Source organism: Lissotriton vulgaris, chromosome 3_1 (genome assembly GCF_964263255.1).
Source record: "Lissotriton vulgaris chromosome 3_1, aLisVul1.2, whole genome shotgun sequence".
NCBI lineage: Eukaryota > Metazoa > Chordata > Amphibia > Caudata > Salamandridae > Lissotriton > Lissotriton vulgaris.
In genome coordinates this window covers 41,191,623-41,213,667 of record NC_141689.1, presented here as the reverse complement: position 1 = coordinate 41,213,667, position 22,045 = coordinate 41,191,623, and the positions used below count along the sequence as shown (strand labels likewise).

Below are 22,045 nucleotides of genomic sequence, written 5' to 3'. Positions count from 1 at the left end.
GGGCCAATTGATCCAGCCATTTCCTCTCACCCACCCATGTTTCTGAGGGCAGCCATGGTCTACAAAAACACCTGTTCCTGCTGAATGCACCAGTCCACTCAATGTCTCCATTTCGATAGGGTATGGGAGCCGGGATACATCCAACCCTTAATGATGACCCGTTTTGCCACTAGTAGGGCTGTGCCCAGGAATGCTTTCTCTTCCCCTGTAGCCCCAGTGCCTTCGAACACCCTCAAAAGAATCATTAGGGGAGAAAGGGGAACCTCCCATCCCAGCACCTCCGACAGTTCCTGGGTAAGTTATGAACGACATAGAGGAATCGAGGAAGAATCATCCATACTAATAATATAAAGAGAGAGACCAAACCTGTTGAGGTGGGTAAGCTCCGGAACCACAGCACCAACCGAAACACCGCATACAGCATTGGAAAGGTGAGGCAAGGCAGATGGACATAGGCTATAGACCAGCACAAAATTTAGTTTGGAAGCGACAAAGCACGTTGCGGGACAAAGTAGTCCGTTGGATGTAGCACTAGCTCTGAGGTGGGCGTGTGCATTTAGCATTGTGGTGGGCGTGTGCGTTCAGCATTGTAAAGCATCAGAATAGCGTTCTATCACGTAGAGAGAATAATGTTCTATCACGTAGAAAATGTGTGGCGTCTGAGTATGCCGTCGGGTGACGTTGAGGCGGCGTGTGGTGTCTCAGTGCACCACGCCGTGTTGTTGAAGTGCGCAAAAGTACGAAGACACCCGGGCACAATGTGCACGGCAGGACGGCAGTGCCGCATTTGCAGACTGTGAGGCCAGACAATTTGGGAGCGGGCACACACGCTCAACGTAATCGCTGTGCCGCATTTACAGACTGTGAAGCCACCCACATTGGGAGCGGGTAATCGATGTGCCGTATTTGCATACTGTGAGGCCACACGGGCGGTGACTCAGTGCGCTGCCAAAAAGGGGAAGCAAGGACGACTGAGTCATGGGACTGAGGTGCGCAGGGACACAAAAGGAAAAACGTTCCCAGATGAGCCATAAACGGCCACAAGTTCAGCTGCAAGGAAAACCCAGCATTAGCGTGTCTGCACGGATCTAAACACAGGTAACAAACAATTTCGCCAATTTCGGGAATGTGGTATACCATGATGTTTTGAGATAAAATATTCATACCTATTCGAACCATTGCAGACATTTCTTTCATACCCGGACAACGTCAGGACGGGCCGCTAGTCATTTTATAAACTGTAATACTCTCCTTTGAGGGAGAGGGTATGCTACCTACCAAGATCCGACTGGGCTTTCCGGGCAACGGGCTGAAGATTAAGGTGAGTACATGGTGTAAGCAACCCATGCGTCCAGGTACTTAAAACCGAGTTGACGGAGGGGAACCATTGTTTGCCAATCAAAGCAGTCCCTGGAGGGGCACAAGAGGGACCAGCACCGATTATGGAATGGTTTTACCAACCAGAACCACCACCTCGTGTTAAATTATGGATTTAGCAAACAGAAGCACTACTTTGTCTTATAAGATGGATTTATCACCTAGAACCACCGCATTGTGTTGTAAAATGCCTTTAGCAACTAGAACCACCGCCTTGTTTTATAAGATGCCTTTTGCAACCATAACCACCACCTTGTTTTATAAGATGTCTTTAGCAACCATAACCACCGCCTTGTTTTAAAAGATGCCTTAGCAACCATAACCACCACCTTCTTTTTTAAGATGGCTATGCAACCAGAACCACCGCCTTGTTTAATAAGATGCTTTTAGCAACTAGAACCACCGCCTTGTCTTATAAGATGTGTTTAGCAACCAGAACTACCGCCTTGTGTCATGAGATGACTTTAGCAAGCAGAACCATCACCTTGTTTTATAAGATGCCTTTAGCAACCATAGCCACCGCCTGGTTTTATAAGATGCCTTTAGCAACCAGAACCACCGCCTTGTTTTATAAGATGCCTTAGCAACCATAACCACCACCTTGTTTTATAAGATGGCTTTAGCAACCAGAACCACCGCCTTGTCTTATAAGATGTGTTTAGCAACCAGAACTACCACCTTGTGTGATAAGATGCTTTTAGCAACCAGAACCGCCGCCTTGTTTTCTAAGATGCCTTTATCAACCAGAACCACCTCCTTGTGTTATGAGATGTCTTTACTGGTAGGGTGTTTAAATATCGATTACAAAAATATAGTTGACAAAAATATAGTTGTATAAATATCGTTTACAAAAATATCGACACCCTATACCTAAACGGGTAAGTACATAAATATCTACTCAAAAATATCGATGTAATAAATATAGATGTTAAAAATATCGACTTTTTAAATTAATTAAAATTACATTAAATAATTAAAAAATATAAGTACTATTAACAAAATACATTACATTACTTTTATATTTTAACTATTTATAACAAATTAAGTAAACTTTTGCATTATAAACTTAATAAATGTGTACATATACATATATTTAACACATAAAATTATATAACAACAATAATACATACATTTATTTAATATATAAAAAATATTATTAGTTAAAACATTTGATAGCGAAGGGGTAACAATTACTATTCCCACTCCAGAGGGTGCAATAGTAGGAAAGCGTTGGATAGCGTAGGGGTAAAAATTACTATTCCCATTCCAGAGGATGCAACAGTAGGGAAAACGTTGGATAGCGTAGGGGTAAAAATTACTATTCCCACTCCAGAGGGTGCAACAGTAGGGAAAGCGTTGGATAGCTTAGGGATAAAAATTACTATTCCCACTCCAGCGGGTGCAAGTGTGGGGAAAACATTGGATAGCGTAGGGGTAAATATGACTATTCCCACTCCAGAGGGTGCAACAGTAGGGAAAGCGTTGGATAGCGTAGGGGTAAAAATTACTATTCCCACTCCAGCGGGTGCAACAGTGGGGAAAACGTTGGATAGCATAGGGGTAAAAATTACTATTCCCACTCCAGAGGGTGCAACAGTAGGGAAAGCGTAGGATAGCGTAGTGGTAAAAATTACTATTCCCACTCCAGTGAGTACAACAGTAGGGAAAGCGCAGGAACTCAAAAAAAATAATAAACCATCTGTCAAATTTAGTATTAAATTTAATGTAGATTATAAACTTATTTAATATATACATTAAAATATATTATCATTAACAAACACCTACACACCTAAAATTAATTACTCAATTACGTTTAATATTTACTAATTATTTATTGATTAGTATTGTATATTCAAAATATTTACATAATTAATTAATTGACAGCTTTCACACCATATACACTTATAAACACCACAACACAAACTAAAATGTATTTACTCGTTTAAAAAAAATATATTTAATTATAAATAATTAATCATTAATTATTTAATTATTCAATTAAAATGTAATTACTTCACTACATTTTCACTTAAAAATTCCAGTACACACACCTACAATTAATTAAACAATTAACATAATTAATTAACATAATTAATTATCAATTAACTAATTGAAATTAATTAACTAATAATTATTAAACTATTTATATTAAATTAACACATTATTTTATTATATTTAAATTACTTCCCATCCTATTCCCCTATAAACCCACAACCCGCCACGGAACTATTAACACTAAATTCAACATAAAAAACATTATTAACTAATAAAATGCTGCAAAATATACTAATTTCACAAACAATACTCATTAAAAACACTAAATTACTTATAATTATTAATTATTTTTGTAAACTATGTTTTTGTAAACGATATTTATTACAACTATATTACTGTTATCGATATTACTTACCTGTCTATCGATATTCTGGTCAAACTATATTTTGTACATCGATATTTCTTCTTGTAGATATTTCTGCGGCGATATTAAGGTAACTCAATATTTTCCCGTTGATATTCCCGCTCTATACCGTCTTTACTAACCAGAACATCAGTTCACCTGCTGTGCTGTGCCTCACATTGGATCCAAATAAATTTTGGGCCGAAGAAGCTCCTGCACTGGTGTGTCCTGAGCAGAACGAGGTACACTGCCACTAGCCGATAACTGGCCTGAACCTACCCTGGAGAACCCCCTACGGATCAGCTGCTGGGAGCACGTGGTGTGGCCCTGCTGCTTGTAAGATGTTCCTACCACCACATTTCCAAGTCCTACTCAACCACCCCAGAGGCCACTTCTCTGCCTTTCTCTCAATCCTGTGGTACCAAGGCCAGGAGCTCATGAGGCCAAGGTCACCCACCCTCCCCCCTGTGAGGACACTGTCCTATCTGCTGGTTGTGTAAGAACGTGTCCTTCACTGCAGACCTGGGTTCATTTCTCCTCACCAGCCCTCTGTTGACCCTGCTGCTCATCCACAGCAGTGGTTGTGTGCCGCACACTGGCGCCCGGTCACGATGCCCCTCACTGACCCTCCTGGCATGTCCATGCTTGATGGTTGTGGTGCCTGTGGTCATCATGTGCTGCTGGGCCTATCTCAGCAGTAAGAGGTACCGTGGTCCCTAAGCAATAGATGAAAATTCAATATTTAAAGACAGTTAATAGTTCCCAAAGACTGTTCCAATGACAATAAACAAATATTTTTTATTAAATAAAAAAAACAAGAATAGGGAAAAAGAACAGACATAAACATACAGGCAAAAAACACGGTTTGTCCAGTAATAATATGAAAATTGAGGGTCACTTATTTCAGAAACAAAGCACTTCCGCACCCAAACGAAAATTTTATACAAAGTCTAGCGGGTCAAAGTGTGGGTTGATGGCATTGTGATCCCTTAACAATTTGGGATCATAGCAGGACAGCTAATAATTTGCCTAAGCCATAACTCAATACTACAATCAGAATTTAACACCTGTTGAGGTAAAGAAGGAGAATAGAGAGAGAAGAAAGATGTTTTTAGGAAATTATTTATTTTGGGAAATTTTCTAGTCCATGAATTATCAGATCATAGCAATTTCCAGCACAAACCTGAGAAGCATGCAGAGCTTGTCTCATTTACATAAGACCACTCAATACACAGGACCTCCTTTTAAAATGAATGAAATGCGACAGTTACTGCAAACTCTCTCCATCCAGGAGGGCCGCTGAGATAACATGTAAATATCAAGTGGTCAGGCCTGTAGCAGCTGCTACCGATCGGGATGGTGGGGTTGGATTCAGACCAGAGGGGGCAATAAAAGTAAATAAAAGGACATACCTGGGCACCGCTGGCCGCTGCCTCGCCCCGTCCTCTTCTCTGGCTGCAGGAAGCGCACAGCCGCCAAGACTCCCCTAGCCAATCACGTTGCTGCCTTGCAGCAGCACTGTGATTTGTCTGAGCACCGTGGTTCGGCGCTCAGAGAGGGACTGGGAGTGTTGAAAAATATATAGATACATATCCATATAAATTCATATGTATGCACTACAAAGATATCATGCTTAGATATATCACACTGACAAGAGGCCCAGAGCTCCAAAGGGTTTCCTATCCGACCGTACCTGTACGAGCTTCAGCGACTATTCTAAACCAACTTAGAGGTATCTTTGCTTGTCCTGACTCCATGTTAGTTTCCTTATGCGGTCGTGCAATTGGCTTACACTGTAGGTCTGTAGTATAATTGGCACTGTGCCGAGCCAGCCTTTCATGGTCTGCCCATATCTGGCGGTTTATAATTGGCATGCTGCAGGTCTTGCACATCCCTGCAGCCATATTTGGCTCGGTACCTTTTTCTAGTTCCGCTGACATGGCATTTCTCACTGCTTATAAGACCCAGAAACCAGTCACTCTGGGAAGAAGCAGGCTTGACACCTTTGGGTAATTGTTCACGCTTTACAAATAACTGGTATTTATTTACAAATACTGGTTATTATCATTTTTTTTTCTTTCTGAACTGCTCAGTGAGCAGTGGGGCAACGCTCCTCCGCCTTAGTGTCCCTGGGTCTGGCTAACACTCCAAAACAAAACCAGTTGGTAGGATTGACCTTATGTTTAGCGAAAGAGTTGGGTTCACGTCATGAGATTGGACCCTCCGGTGTACTTGCTGCCCTCCCACAGCAGTGGTCGTGTGCAGCACTCTGGGGGGCTAGCACGATCCCCCTAACTGACCTTCCGGGCTTGTCTGAGTTTCTTCGCTGTGGTGCCTGTGGTCATCATGTGATGCTGACTGGGCCTATCTCCGGGGCACCTAATGCACCCCACACACCCTGGATCTGATTTAAAGCACCCTCTTACACTGCACCATCTCTTGATCCCTGGCATGTGCGCCACCTTGTGCCCAAGAGACAGCATGTCATTCCTCGCGTCCAGTAGGGTACAACATGTGAACATGGCATTGCATGGTCCCGCTTAACAAACACAACACTTTGTTGTATTCGTTACTTATGGTGCTGAATTCTACTCATAAGCATCGTACATTGTCTCAAAAGTAACGATTTTGTCTTGTAGGTCTAAAACCTCACTACTTTCCCCACACCTGCTTTTGGGGCAGTCTGTTGGAATCTTTATATTTTTGATTTTCACTGACAGCAGTCAATTGTGCAGACTTTTCAAGTGTCTTGATATGGTGGCCCTACTCGGATTTACGGTTGAAATGGATCATATTGGGTCTCTTCTGCTATAAGTAGATTCATTCTGTTCTGATATTGCAAAAGATTTTAGACAAGGGGGAGGGGCTTCTTTGAATTGGCGAGCTCCAGGCACTTGCAGTGGTGACCGGTTTAAAAATCTCTAGTCCTGACCCCAACCCCCTCTTCCTCCCATCTGACCAGAAATACATTCGCCCAGATAATGTTTTAAGTGGTTACAAATAACTCCAAATGAAGGCCTCTTTCCACATATATCCAAATTGCATGTTTCCCCCCACCACTCCCTCCACAACCACCAGATCGGCTCTGACCTTTTAGGTCGAAACCTGCCAGACAGTGCAGTTATCTGATTTGCTAAAGACTTCTTCAGGACACTCTGAAAACCTACCTAAGAATGCATTCCTCACATTCCTTTCCATTGGCTTTCTGGTTTGCGACTCACATTTGCTTGCTTTCTATAAGCTGTTTATATTTGTTTTACAGTATTCAACATGTCCTTCTCCTTCCCGTGGAGCTTAGCCGGTTTACTGTATTCTTCCACAAGTGCTTTAAATCTTGTTACTATCATGTTATATTTGCTGTGTACTCAAAGACATAGGTCCAATGTCAGGCTCTGTCATCTGAGGAGTTTTCGTTCTCTGACTTCAAAATAAGATGCTTTATCTGAAAATCTAGAGCTGTGAAAAGAATGGCTTTTTTCTAGCACACAAAAAATATATAAAGGTCTATAAATGAACTGTGCAAATAATTCTGAATATATCAGAATTGGGAAAACACAAATGAAACAATTGCTTTGTAATTCTGAAGTGTGCTGGAAACAAATACGATCAAAACAAATCAGTAGACTAGGTGATACCATTTTATAACATTATCGTTTGTGCGCTTTATAGTTTTAGCAATAAAACTGTATGTCTGTGCAAATGTAATGATCATTTCAATTGAAAATGTGTTGTCTGTAATGGCAGTGTGCTACCACACCATGCATACTCCACTCTACGTCACTCCCCTCTACAACACTCTACTCTACCTTCTACACTCTACCCCACTTGACAACAATGCACTCTAAGCCACTCTAGGACACTTTACCATTCTATACCACTCCACTAAACTCCACTCTACGGCACTCTACTCCACTCCACACTGCCCTACTCCAGTTTACACCACTCTATGCCACTCTAGTCTATGCCCCTCCCCTCCACACCACACTGTCCTACTCCCCTCTACGACACTCTACTCTACCTTCTACACTCTACCCCACTCGACAACACTGCACTCTAAGCCACTCTAGGACACTTTACCTTTCTATACCACTCCACTGAACTCCACTCTACAGCACTCTACCCCACTCCACACTGCCCTACTCCAGTTTACACCACTCTATGCCACTCTAGTCTATGCCACTCCCCTCCACACCACACTGCCCTACTCCGCTCTATGACACTCTACTTTACGCGTCTCCTCTTTATAACACTTTGCTCCACTCTACAACATTCCACTCTATCGCACTTCACTCTACGCCACACCACTCTAGGACAATTTACTCCATTCTACGTTACAACACTTTGCCTCTCTACATCATTCCACTCTATGACACTCTACTCTACTCCATTCCACCCCAATATACTCTACATCAATGTACGCCACTCTTTACCACTTAACTCTAGGACACGCTACGCCTCTCCACTCTATGAATCTACTCCATTCTACACCCCTCCATTCCATACCCCTTTACTCTATGCCCTTCCACTATACGCCCCATCACTCAACAACATTCCACTCTGCACCTCTCTATCCACACCAATTTAATCCACTCTACGCCCATCTGTGCCTCTCCACTCTGTGACCCTCCGCTCCATGGTACTCTAAGACACTCCACCCTTGCACTCTACAGCACTTTACTCCACACGCCTCCATGCTACACCCCAACCCTCCACTCGACGATATTCCATGTCATTCTATGATACTCCACGCCACTGTATGCCACTCCACTCTAGGCCACTCTACTCCACTCAACTCTTATTCACTTTATGCCACTCTGTGCCACACTATGCCACTCAATGCCATTCTTCTCCACTCTAGGACACTTTACTTCACTCTATGGCACTACACTCTATGACACTCAACTGTATGACACTCTATTCCACTCTATAACATTCTACCCCCTCCACTTCAACACTTCACTACACCACACTTCATGCCCCTCCACTCTCCAACCCTCCACTCCCCAGCACTCTATGGAACTCCACGGCACTCTATTTCCCTCCACTCTATGACCCTCCACTCCCTGGCACTCTACAACACTCCACAACACTCTACTACACTCCACAGCAGTCCACGCCACTCCACTCTAGACCACTCTACTCCACGCCACTCTACAACACTCCACAACACTCTACGACACTCCACTGTATGACACTCTATTCCACTCTATGACATTCTACCCCCTCCACTGCAACACTTCACTACACCACACTCTATGCCCCTCCACTCTACAACCCTCCACTCCCGGCACTCTACAACTCTCCACAACACTCTACGACACTCCACGGCAGTCCACACCACTTCACTTTAGGCCACTCTACTCCACTCTACTCTATGCCACTCTACAACACTCCACAACACTCTACGGCCCTCCTTTGTATGACACTCTATTCCACTCTATGACATTCTACCCCCTCCACTGCAACACTTCACTACACCACACTCTATGCCCCTCCACTCTACAACCCTCCACTCCCGGCACTCTACAATTCTCCACAACACTCTACGACACTCCACGGCAGTCCACACCACTTCACTCTAGGCCACTCTACTCCACTCTACTCTATGCCACTCTACAACACTCCACAACACTCTACGGCACTCCTTTGTATGACACTCTATTCCACTCTATGACATTCTACACCCTCCACTGCAACACTTCACTACACCACACTCCATGCCCCTCCACTCTACGGCCTTCCACTCCCCGGCACTCTATGGCACTCCACGGCACTCTATGCCCCTCCACTCTATGACCCTCCTCTCCCTGGCACTCTACAACACTCCACAACACTCTACGACACTCCACGGCAGTCCTCGCCACTTCACTCTAGGCCACTCTACTCCACTCTACTCTATGCCACTCTACAACACTCCACAACACTCTATGGCAGTCCACTGTATGACACTCTATTCCACTCTATGACATTCTACCCCCTCCATTTCTACACTTCACTACACCACACTCCATGCCGCTCCACTCTATGACCCTCCACTCCCCGGCACTCTATGGCACTCCACGGCACTCTATGCCCCTCCACTCTAAGACCCTCCACTCCCCGGCATTCTACAACACTCCACAACACTTTACGGCAGTCCACGCCACTCCACTCTAGGCCACTCTACTCCACTTCACTCTAAGCCACTCCACTGTATGACACTCTATTCCACTCTATGACATTCTACCCCCTCCGCTTCAACACTTCACTACACCACACTCCATACCCATCCACTCTACGACGCTCCACTCCCCAGCACTCTATGGCACTCCATGGCACTCTATGCCCCTCCACTCTATGACCCTCCACTCCCGGCACTCTATGGCACTCCACGGCACTCTATGCTCCTCCACTCTATGACCCTCCACTCCCCGGCACTGTACAACACTCTACGACACTCCACGGCTGTCCACGCCACTCCACTCTAGGCCACTCTACTCTACGACCCTCCACTCCCCAGCACTCTATGGCACTCCACGGCACTCTGTGCCCCTCCACTCTATGACCCTCCACTCCCAGCACTCTATGGCACTCTATGCTCCTCCACTCTATGACCCTCCACTCCCCGGCACTGTACAACACTCTACGACACTCCACGGCAGTCCACGCCACTCCACTCTAGGCCACTCTACTCTACGATCCTTCACTCCCCAGCTCTCTATGACAATCCACCGCACTCTACTCCACTCCACTCTAGGCCACTCTACTTCACTCTACTCTGCGCCACTCCACAACACTCTACGATATTCCATGACACTCCCCTTTATGCCACTCAATGCCTCTCTGCTCTAATACACTCAATGTCACTCCACACCAATAACAATCCAATGCAACAATTTGATATCGCACAATAATCACCCCATTCTTCTCTACTCTGCTCCACTCTAATCTACAACAATGCATTCTACTCCACTCAATGACACTCCATTCTATGACACTTCACGCTATGACACTTTACTTTTCGACACGCCACAACACTCCTCTCCATCCAATGCCGCCCCACAACTGTCCTTTCTACTCCACGCCACTCCTTGATACCCTGAGCCATGGGTACTCACAAACATTTTCCCGGGGGGCCGCATAGTTTGGTCTATGGGGCTGCCGAGGGCTGCACTGATGTCAGCAGGGGGTGTTAAATGGGTGTAAGGGAAGCAAAGCATGTATATTTAGTGGCTGTCCTCAAAAATGAAGGTGTTCCTAAAGTTATCGGCCTAGCCACTTCCTTTCCCTAACTTCAATTAACCTTTAAATAAGTGATTGCTTTATATATTTTCTTTTTTTTCATGTTAGTGCTGAGTTGAGAAAACAGCAGCCCAGTGCTGCTGCTGCTGCCCAGGGGCCGCATGTAAAGGTCAGGAGGTCCGCATGCGGCCCCCGGGCCGTACTTTGAGTATCACTGGAGGGTGGAGGCAAAACGTAGAGGTAAGGGACCCAAGAGTTGGTTTGATAATGCATGTACCAGGGCGTTGAAAAATTTAAAACAGGCAGTACACAGATGCCCCAGGGATATAGGCGAAATAAGAGCATGCAGGTCCGCATATAATCAGGCCCTGAAAGTAAGGAAAACTGTGCTAAATAAGGAGGCAATAGATTCCCTCTGCAAGGCTTCAAAAACTAAAGATCCCGCCGCATTTTGGAAAGTAATTAATACCCCTTTCCCATACGAAACCCACACGGCGCGAATCGAGATCGCAATAAATGAGGATAATTGGGTAGATCATTTCTCCAATCTCTATAAGGCACAGGAAGATATCCACAGTGGAGCTCCTCATATTAGTTTGGATTTACAACAAAGTTATAACTTGGTTGTAACACTCGATGAGGTACTGCTTGCCTTGAGATCCACCAAAGGCGGTAAGGCTGCTGGGCCTGATGGGATTCCTGCAGACCTATTTAAAGTCAATACTGAAATCTGGGGACCAATGTTGTACAACTTTTTAATGCGGCTCTTTCAAGGGGCCTGAAAGAATCCTGGTTTACCTCTGTCATCGTCCCGATTTACAAGAAGGGGGACAGAAACAGTTGTGCCTGTTACAGACCAATCTCCCTTCTTGACTCATCAATAAAAATTCTGGGACGTATCGTGTTGGCAAGACTCCAAAGCTGGGCTGAGGAAAATGAAATCATGAGTGATTTGCAATTTAGTTTTCAAAAAGGGATTGGCACAATCGAGCAAGGCCTAAATTTAATGCTACTGCAGCACAAATATATAAGGATAAATCGGAACGCTTGTATTTTACTTTTGTGGACCTTTCATCAGCGTTCGACTGCGTATCACACTCCAAATTGTGGGCAATAATGAAAGGTTTGGGAGTGGACAATAGCATCATCTGTTTCTTGAGGGAACTCTACAGTGGAGCCACAGCTTCTGTTCGCTACGGTAGGGGGGGTGAATGCTCCAGACAATTCAGTGTGGGCCGTGGAGTGCGGCAAGGTTGCGTATTGGCACCTTTTTTATTTCTCCTTTACATCAATGGGCTCGAGCATCACCTGCTGCAGGAGTGCAGGGATATGCCCAGGGTGGGGAGGAGGGCAATCCCTGCGCTCATGTATGCGGATGATGCCGTGCTTATGGCACGCACTCCTCGGGCTCTCCAAAAACTAGTAGTTAGTTTTGAGAAATTCATGCTGAACCTAGATTTACTAGTAAACTGTAGTAAGACTTTCACAATGAACTGTGGTCCAAAATCAGGTAAACCGATGAAACGGATGTTTTTAAACAATGTGCCACTGGATAACACCCCAACCTTTTCCTATTTGGGCATTTTATTCCATGAGTCAGGTTCTTGGACAAGCGCAATTAAGGCTAGAACCCTTTTATTTATGAAAACGATCATGGCCCTAAAGAATTTTGTCAGAAAACTGGGCAGGAAGCCGATAAAAGAAATGCTAACTATATATAAAGGAACATGCTTGTCTGTGGCTATGTATGGCTCAGGTTTGTGGGGGTACGCAAATGTTGATCAAATCCAGGTGGTGGAGAATACATTTTTGAGGGGAGTCCTTGCAGTTCCACAGTGTGCTGCCACATTTAACTGTCACGCTGAACTTGGCCAACCTTACATAACGGACATTATCAAAATTCAACCTATCCTATTGTGGCTTAGGGTATGGACTACAAATGAATGCGTTATGAATCGGGCCCTGTTACAGGACACCCTCAGTTTGGATCATGTGGACAGAGCAGAATGGCTGGGATATGTAAAGTGTTTCCTAACCGAGATTGGATGCTATTCCTATTATTCGGACCCATCTTCAATGGATAGCATCTCTAGGAGTACATTAAAAACCATTTGCCTGGACCATCTTGTGGATAAGAGGAAGAGAGTTGAAATTTTGAAACATTCAGTACACTCCCACCTCCTTACTCTCTGTGAGACTAACTCTGTACAGCCATATTTATCCCTGCCCATGACAAACTACGATCGCTTTCTTTTAACTCGTTTTAGATTCTGTATATTTTTTAGATTAGTGTCTTTTCCTAGCATGAACTCATGGAATCATATATTGCCCACTTGTTTGTGCGTTGGTATGTCACAACAATCAGATATCCATATCCTTTTCTTCTGCAGATTTTATAGTGGCTCCCGTAGAAAAATTATTGTCCCTTTTTTAAAAGAAATGAATTTAACCAGATGCCGCCCAGCCTTTTTAGAAGTCCAGAAAATGGATACGGTTTTAACTGTTACTGTGGTTTTAAACTATTTAAAAAGTGTTTTTAAACTAAGGAAACAAATGATAACTGAAACGGCTTAGATTTCCTATTGATCTCCCTCACTGTACTCACAATTATGAGCTGTAATTATTGTAATTATTGTAATCATTGTAATTTGTTTTATGTCTGCTACTTTTATGGTTATATGTTTTTAACCGAATAAGGTTTAATGAACTGAACTGAGTATCACTGCTCTGCTCTAAGCCATGCCACTCTACCACACTCTACTCCACTCTACACCACTCCTCTCCACTCCGCTCCATGCCACTCTACCACACTCTACACCACTCTACACCACTCCTCTCCACTCCGCTCCATTCCACTCTACCACACTCTACTCCACTCTATACCACTCCTCTCCACTCCACTCCATTCCACTCTACCACACTCTACTCCACTCTACACAACCCCTCTCCACTCCGCTCCGTTCCACTCTACCACACTCTACTCCACTCTATACCACTCCTCTCCACTCCACTCCATTCCACTCTACCACACTCTACTCCACTCTACACAACTCCTCTCCACTCCGCTCCATTCCACTCTACCACACTCTACTCCACTCTATACCACTCCTCTCCACTCCACTCCATTCCACTCTACCACACTCTACTCCACTCCTCTCCACTCCGCTCCGTTCCACTCTACCACACTCTACTCCACTGTACACCACTCATCTCCACTCTGCTCCATTCCACTCTACCACACTCTACTCCACTCTACACCACTCCTCTCCACTCCGCTCCGTTCCACTCTACCACACTCTTCTCCACTCTACACAACTCCTCTCCACTCCGCTCCATGCCACTCTACCACACTCTACTCCACTCTACACCACTCATCTCCACTCTGCTCCATTCCACTCTACCACACTCTACTCCACTCTACACCACTCATCTCCACTCCGCTCCATTCCACTCTACCACACTCTACTCCACTCTACACAACTCCTCTCCATTCCACTCTACCACACTCTACTCCACTCTACACAACTCCTCTCCACTCCGCTCCATTCCACTCTACCACACTCTACTCCACTCTATACCACTCCTCTCCACTCCACTCCATTCCACTCTACCACACTCTACTCCACTCTACACCACTCCTCTCCACTCCACTCCGTTCCACTCTACCACACTCTACTCCACTCTACACAACTCCTCTCCACTCCGCTCCATTCCACTCTCCCACACTCTGCTCCACTCTACACCACTCCTCTCCACTCCGCTCCATTCCACTCTCCCACACTCTGCTCCACTCTACACCACTCCTCTCCACTCCGCTCCATGCCACTCTCCCACACTCTACTCCACTCTACAGCACTCCTCTTCCACTCCGATCCATGCCACTCTCCTCTCCACCATTAACTTTTAGCCTTGCTGATTAGCAGCCGCGCTGGTGTACAACATGGCTAAAACATTAGCAAAGTCAATAGCTCTTGCATGGGCGAGACCTATTGGCTTTGCCAATGCTTGTGTAGGTCTGGTGTTAGGCAATACCTTTTGATTTTGCTAAGATTATATGAATAATACTTAAACTAGATTTCAGACACCCCTTTTCATCCATTGGTCTGTTGCTGTGCCATTCATATTTCACTTCCGCCCACTACAGCATACAGCACAGGGCAGCGGCTCTGCCCACTTCAGGCACTGGGTAATGGCACTTTGAGTGGCTGCATTTTGCTCACCCACAATGTGCACAACGGCGCTCAAGCTAGTTCCCTTCAGTGCCAGTACATTTGTTTTTACTTTATAAATATTTTATGGTTGCCCGTTGTCATGTCGTGGCAGTAATAACGACAGACAAAGTATGGATGTATCTAAGAGCTTTATTTCTGCTTCTTACCTCTACCCTGTCCCTACTCTAACTGCCCCTTTCCTGTCGTGACTCCTCCTCTTCCCTTAACTCCTCCCATCCCAACTACTAGACTGCATGCAACATTACATCTCCCCCTTTGTTAACAAAGAAACAACGAAAATGGAATTGTTTCTAGTCCATTTCTTCAATTAGTCTTTTTGGCTTGATTATGTCTCGTCGTGGTCTGAGACTAGGTCCAGAGTCCACAGGCGCACTCTCAGGTGGCCCTTCACATCTTGGAACAGGACTGGGTTGACTTAGTCAGCTACTGGCACATGGTGTCGTGCCCTTTTCAAGTGCTTCTTTCAGGCCTGGTGTGCACCTTTGAAAATGGGACATGTTTTGAGTGATCCTTCTTTGTCCAGACTCAGCAGTGATCATGGTGCCTTTCTGCTGAGTGATAGACAAGGGCTCGTTTATGAATCGACAGTTTGTCTTCCTGGACTGCTCCTGCTTCACTAGTACCCAATCCCCAGTCTGGAGAGAGGGAGACTTTGCGTGCCGTTTTGCGTCTGCAAATGTCTTCATTCTGCTTTTCTCCGCGCGGTCAGTTCTCGCGGTCTCTTGATGGGTGCGAGTCGGGGACACCGGTGCTAGAGCTCCTTCCCATGTCGGGATCCTTGTCCTGATGGGTTGCCCGAGCATGAGAGTGGCAGGGCACTTCCCGGTGGTGGCATGTGGGGTGGTTCTGCATGCCTTCAGCACTTCGTTTAGCGCTGTCTGCAAGTCCCTCTTCTCGAGCGTGGCTTGCTGGAAGGTCTTTTTGAGTGTGGCCATAAATCTTTCGATGGTGCCATTGGCCTGTGGCCACAACGGCGTAACCTTTCGGTGTCAGAAGTTCAGATGCTTTGCAAATTCATGGAACTCATGACTGCTGAACGGCGGACCATTGTCTGTTTTGAGTTTCTTGGGGACACCCCATGCAGCGAACACCTCATCCAACACGGCAATTGTGCTGGACGCATTTGTGGAGGGTACGAACCGGGCTATGGGGAATCGTGAATACTCCTCAATGATTGCTACCACATGCCGGCTTGATTGGAGAGGTCCATAGAAGTCCATGGCCAGTTCCTGCCATACTCCTTCTGGTAGTGGAGTCATTTGGAGAGGAGCCGGAGGTTCTCCGGGTCTTACTAGCTGACATTGAGGACAGTCTTTCAAGGTGAGCTCAACCATTTGATCGAGTTGCGGGAACCACACTCTCTCTCTCAAAGCTCTCTTGGTAGCAACCACTCCACGGTGGCCCTCATGTGCGAGGTTGATCACCCCTTGCCGTAGCTGTCCGGAATTACAATCCGATGGTCTCTCAGTCAAATCAAGTCAAGTCAAGTCAAGATATTTATATAGCGCGCTATATACCCAGAGGGTCTCAGGCGCTTGAGGAGGGTGGGGAATTACCTGTCGAATATCCAAGTTTTAAGTTGTTTTCTGAATGCTAGGTGGTTCTGAGTGAGGCGAAGGTGAGTGGGAAGTGAGTTCCAGGTCTTAGCTGCCAGGTAGGAGAAGGATCTACCTCCCATGGTGGTTTTGTTGATGCGAGGTACGGTAGCAAGGGCTAGGTTGGAAGATCGCAGCTGGCGGGGGGGGGGGTGTAGAAGGAGAGACGTGTGTTGAGGCATTCGGGTCCAAGATCGTAGAGTGCTTTGTGTGCGTGGGTCAGGAGACGGAAGGTAATCCTCTTATTGACGGGGAGCCAGTGGAGGTCTTTCAGGTGACTGGAGATGTGGTCTTTACGCTGGATGTCTAGTATGAGTCTGGCTGATGCGTTCTGGATGCGTTGGAGTTTTTTCTGGAGTTTTGCGGTGATGCCGGCGTATAGGGTGTTTCCGTAGTCCAGGAGGCTTGTAACCAGTGCATGGGTGACCGTTTTTCTGGTTTCGGTGGGGATCCAGCGAAATGTTTTTTTGAGCATGCGAAGAATGTTGAAGCAAGATGATGAGACGGCGCTGACCTGTCTGGTCATCGAGAGTGAGGAGTCCAGGATGACGCCCAGGTTCCGATGTTTCTAAGGCGCTGTAGAAGGGTGCGATGGCAGACTGTGTCGAAGGCTGCGGAGAGGTCAAGGAGGATGAGGGCGACTGTGTCTCCATTGTCCAGTAGAGTTCGAATGTCGTCTGTTGCTGCGATGAGGGCGGTCTCTGTGCTGTGTTTGGCTCGGAAGCCGGACTGTGAGGGATTCGAGGAAGGCGGCGAGCTGGTTGTTGACAGCTTTCTCGATGACTTTGGCCGGGAATGGAAGGAGCGAGATGGGGCGGTAGTTTTTGAGTTCGGTGGGGTCAGCTGTGGGTTTTTTCAGAAGAGCGCTAAGTTCGGCGTGTTTCCAGCTTTCTGGGAAGGTGGCGGAGTTGAGGGAGCAGTTGATGACGTCTCGGAGGTGTGGTGCTATGATGGAATCAGCTTTGTTGAAGATGTGGTGAGGGCATGGGTCTGTGGGGGATCCTGAGTGGATGGAGTTCATCAGGTGGATGGTGTCCTCGGCGGAGATTGGGTTCCAGTCATTAAGGATGTTCAAGGGGGGTGAAGGTCCTGCGGAATGTTGGGTGGGTTGGTCTCCGGGTTTGTTGTTGAAGCTGTTGTGGATGTCTGTGATTTTGTTGTGGAAGAACGAAGCTAGGGAGTCGCAAAGGGCTTGAGAGGGGGTGATGTCGTTGGAGTTGGCTGAGGGGTTGGTAAATTCTTTGACGATGTTGAATAGTTCCTTGCTGTTGTGGGCGTTGATATCTAGTCGGTCTTTGAATGCGGCTTTCTTGGCAGATCGGATTAGTTGGTGGTGTATGCGGGTGGCGTTTTTGAAGGCGTCTCTGGTGCTGGAGTTTGGGTCTTTTTTCCAGGCCTTTTCGAAGGAGCGACAGAGTTTCTTTGATTTCTTAAGATCATCGTTGAACCAGGAGGCGTTTTTGCTGCCTAGTGTGATTTGATTTTTTTTTTATGGTGCTAGGATGTCGGCGCTGTTGGATAGCCATTGGGTGAGGTTGATGGCGGCTTGGTCGGGGTTTGAGGAGTGGGCAGGGGAGTTTTGAAGAAGCGATGAGGAGATCTGGTCGATGGCGATTTTGTTCCAGTTTCTACGCAGAGTAGGTTGAGGATGGTTGTGGGTTGTGGTCTTATTGTAGATAAAGTGAACGCAGCTGTGGTCCGTCCAATGTAGAGTTGTGGTGTAACTGAAGGAGACGTGTTTGCTGGAGGTGAAGATAGGGTCGAGCGTGTGGCCTGCGATGTGGGTGGGGGTAGTGACAAGTTGTTTGAGTCCTAGGTTGGCGAGATTGTCCAGAAGGGTGGTGGCGTTGCTGTCATTGCTCTTTTCCAGATGAAAGTTGAGGTCTCCCAGTAGAATGTATTCCTCGGAGGGGAGGGCGTGTGGGGTGATAAAGTCAGTGATGTCGTCGCTGAATTGTGCACGGGATCCTGGAGGTCGGTAGAGGAGGGTGCCTCTGAGTGTGGCCTTGGGGTCGGTGTGGATCAGGAAGTGAAGGTGTTCGGCGCTAGTGAGATTGACGTCTGAGCTGGTTGAGATGCGGATGGAATTCTTGTGGACGATAGCGATTCCTCCTCCAGTTTGGTCGGAGCGGTCCTTACGGATGATCTTGTATCCTTCCGGGATGGCAATGGTGATGTCAGGGGCTGATGAGGCGTTCATCCATGTTTCTGTTAGGAAGGCGACGTCGGGGGAAATGGTGTCTAGTAGGTTCCAGAGGTCAATGGCGTGTCTATGGACTGAGCGGGTGTTGAGCAGGATGCATTTTAGGTGGTTGGTGTCTGATATCTGTTGTGTGTTCGTGAATGAGGAATAGTTCTTGTTGCCGTCGAACTTGCAGGAGTTGCAGGAGAAGGGTCCATGGGTGTGTCCAGGAGCGGCTTGGACGCAGTTGGGGAGACGGCCGGGGTTTAGGGCTAAGAGGGTGGAGGAGTCGTATGTAATGCGGGAGGGGTGGATGGTACGGGGGCCAGGGGGTCTGGTGCTGGGCGCGGGCCAGGCGCGGACGGGCGTAGACGGGCTTACCTTTGGCGCACCTTCGGCGCAACTGGGGCGCGCCCGCTGCGCGTGGACGCTGCGCGTTGGGACATCTGGCATAAATGGAGAGTGGAGGGGGGCGGATCGTGGGAGGGGCAGCTGGGAGGCGGTAGCGGGGAGGGTAGGCGGGCCAAGGGTATCGTAATCGCAAGATGGTGGTCGGGATGGAAACCGAAACTGAGGCGATGTAAACAATGAGCAATGGCGAGTTCACAGATACAACAAGAGCAAGCTGATACAATGTTTCAGGGTAGTCGCGCTAGGAGCCAATCAAAAGGTGCGGCGCTATGGTGAAATGCGCTATGACCCGATTACAAATGCAGAAAAATGAACACATGCAGCAGGCTACGATACCAAGCGCCGGTAACAGGGCAATGCGCTTCTGGTGTTGCAGGAGCGGAGAGCAGTTAAAGCGCTTCAGGGAAGGTACTCTGAGCGGAGTCAGGAGGCGTGGGGGAGCGACCGTTTAGGCACAAGTCCACACGGTCACAGCGGAAAGTAGGAGGAGGTGAGCTATATGTTCGTGGGTGGGAGGGGCAGCTGGGAGGCGGTAGCGGGGAGGGTAGGCGGGCCAAGGGGATCGTAATCGCAGGATGATGGTCGGGATGGAAACCGAAACTGAGGCGATGTAAACAATGAGCAATGGCGAGTTCACAGATACAACAAGAGCAAGCTGATACAATGTTTCAGGGCAGTCGCGCTAGGAGCCAATCAAAAGGTGTGGCGCTATGGTGAAATGCGCTATGACCCGATTACAAATGCAGAAAAATGAACAAATGCAGCAGGCTACGATACCAAGCGCCGGTAACAGGGCAATGCGCTTCTGGTGTTGCAGGAGCGGAGAGCAGTTAAAGCGCTTCAGGGAAGGCACTCTGAGCGGAGTCAGGAGGCGTGGGGGAGCGACCGTTTAGGCACAAGTCATCACGGTCACAGCGGAAAGTAGGAGGAGGTGAGCTATATGTTCGTGGGTGGGAGGGGCAGCTGGGAGGCGGTAGCGGGGAGGGTAGGCGGGCCAAGGGGATCGTAATCGCCAGATGGTGGTCGGGATGGAAACCGAAACTGAGGCGATGTAAACAATGAGCAATGGCGAGTTCACAGATACAACAAGAGCAAGCTGATACAATGTTTCAGGGCATTCGCGCTAGGAGCCAATCAAAAGGTGCGGCACTATGGTGAAATGCGCTATGACCCGATTACAAATGCAGAAAAATGAACAAATGCAGCAGGCTACGATACCAAGCGCCGGTAACAGGGCAATGCGCTTCTGGTGTTGCAGGAGCGGAGAGCAGTTAAAGCGCTTCAGGGAAGGCACTCTGAGCGGAGTCAGGAGGCGTGGGGGAGCGACCGTTTAGGCACAAGTCCACACGGTCACAGCGGAAAGTAGGAGGAGGTGAGCTATATGTTCGTGGGTGGGAGGGGCAGCTGGGAGGCGGTAGCGGGGAGGGTAGGCGGGCCAAGGGGATCGTAATCGCAAGATGGTGGTCGGGATGGAAACCGAAACTGAGGCGATGTAAACAATGAGCAATGGCGAGTTCACAGATACAACAAGAGCAAGCTGATACAATGTTTCAGGGCAGTCGAGCTAGGAGGCAATCAAAAGGTGCGGCGCTATGGTGAAATGCACTATGACCCGATTACAAATGCAGAAAAATGAACAAATGCAGCAGGCTACGATACCAAGCGCCGGTAACAGGGCAATGCGCTTCTGGTGTTGCAGGAGCGGAGAGCAGTTAAAGCGCTTCAGGGAAGGCACTCTGAGCGGTCAGGAGGCGTAGGGGAGCGACCGTTTAGGCACAAGTCCACACGGTCACAGCGGAAAGTAGGAGGAGGTGAGCTATATGTTCGTGGGTGGGAGGGGCAGCTGGGAGGCGGTAGCGGGGAGGGTAGGCGGGCCAAGGGGATCGTAATCGCAAGATGGTGGTCGGGATGGAAACCGAAACTGAGGCGGTGTAAACAATGAGCAATGGCGAGTTCACAGATACAACAAGAGCAAGCTGATACAATGTTTCAGGGCATTCGCGCTAGGAGCCAATCAAAAGGTGCGGCACTATGGTGAAATGCGCTATGACCCGATTACAAATGCAGAAAAATGAACAAATGCAGCAGGCTACGATACCAAGCGCCGGTAACAGGGCAATGCGCTTCTGGTGTTGCAGGAGCGGAGAGCAGTTAAAGCGCTTCAGGGAAGGCACTCTGAGCGGAGTCAGGAGGCGTGGGGGAGCGACCGTTTAGGCACAGTAGGAGCCCCTGTGAGGTGGTTGACAACTCATCACTGACGTGTCGGAAGGCTTGCATTTCTTGGTGTATTTGAGGATTTGGGACATGGCAGTTCTCGTTCCTGTTCTTCAGCAGGACTGGCAGGTTGCTTTAATCCCACCCTCGGCACCAGTTGTCATGTCGTGGCAGTAATAACGACAGACAAAGTATGGATGTATCTAAGAGCTTTATTTCTGTTTCTTACCTCTACCCTGTCCCTACTCTAACTGCCCCTTTCCTGTCGTGACTCCTCCTCTTCCCTCAACCCCTTAACTCCTCCCATCCCAACTACTAGACTGCATGCAACATTACACCCTTATGTTTAGAGTCTGATGTGATAGCATGAAGCTTTTGGTGTGATCACAGGGCACATTCCATCTTTGTCAGTTTA

General features: G+C 47.4%; 1 protein-coding gene across 2 annotated transcripts in view; it reads left to right on the top strand.

Moving 5' to 3' along the window:
- The window catches only part of LOC147725893 (long-chain-fatty-acid--CoA ligase ACSBG2-like), a 680,835-nt gene that overhangs the window by 276,435 nt on the left and 382,355 nt on the right, over positions 1-22,045 (top strand). The window lies entirely within an intron of this gene.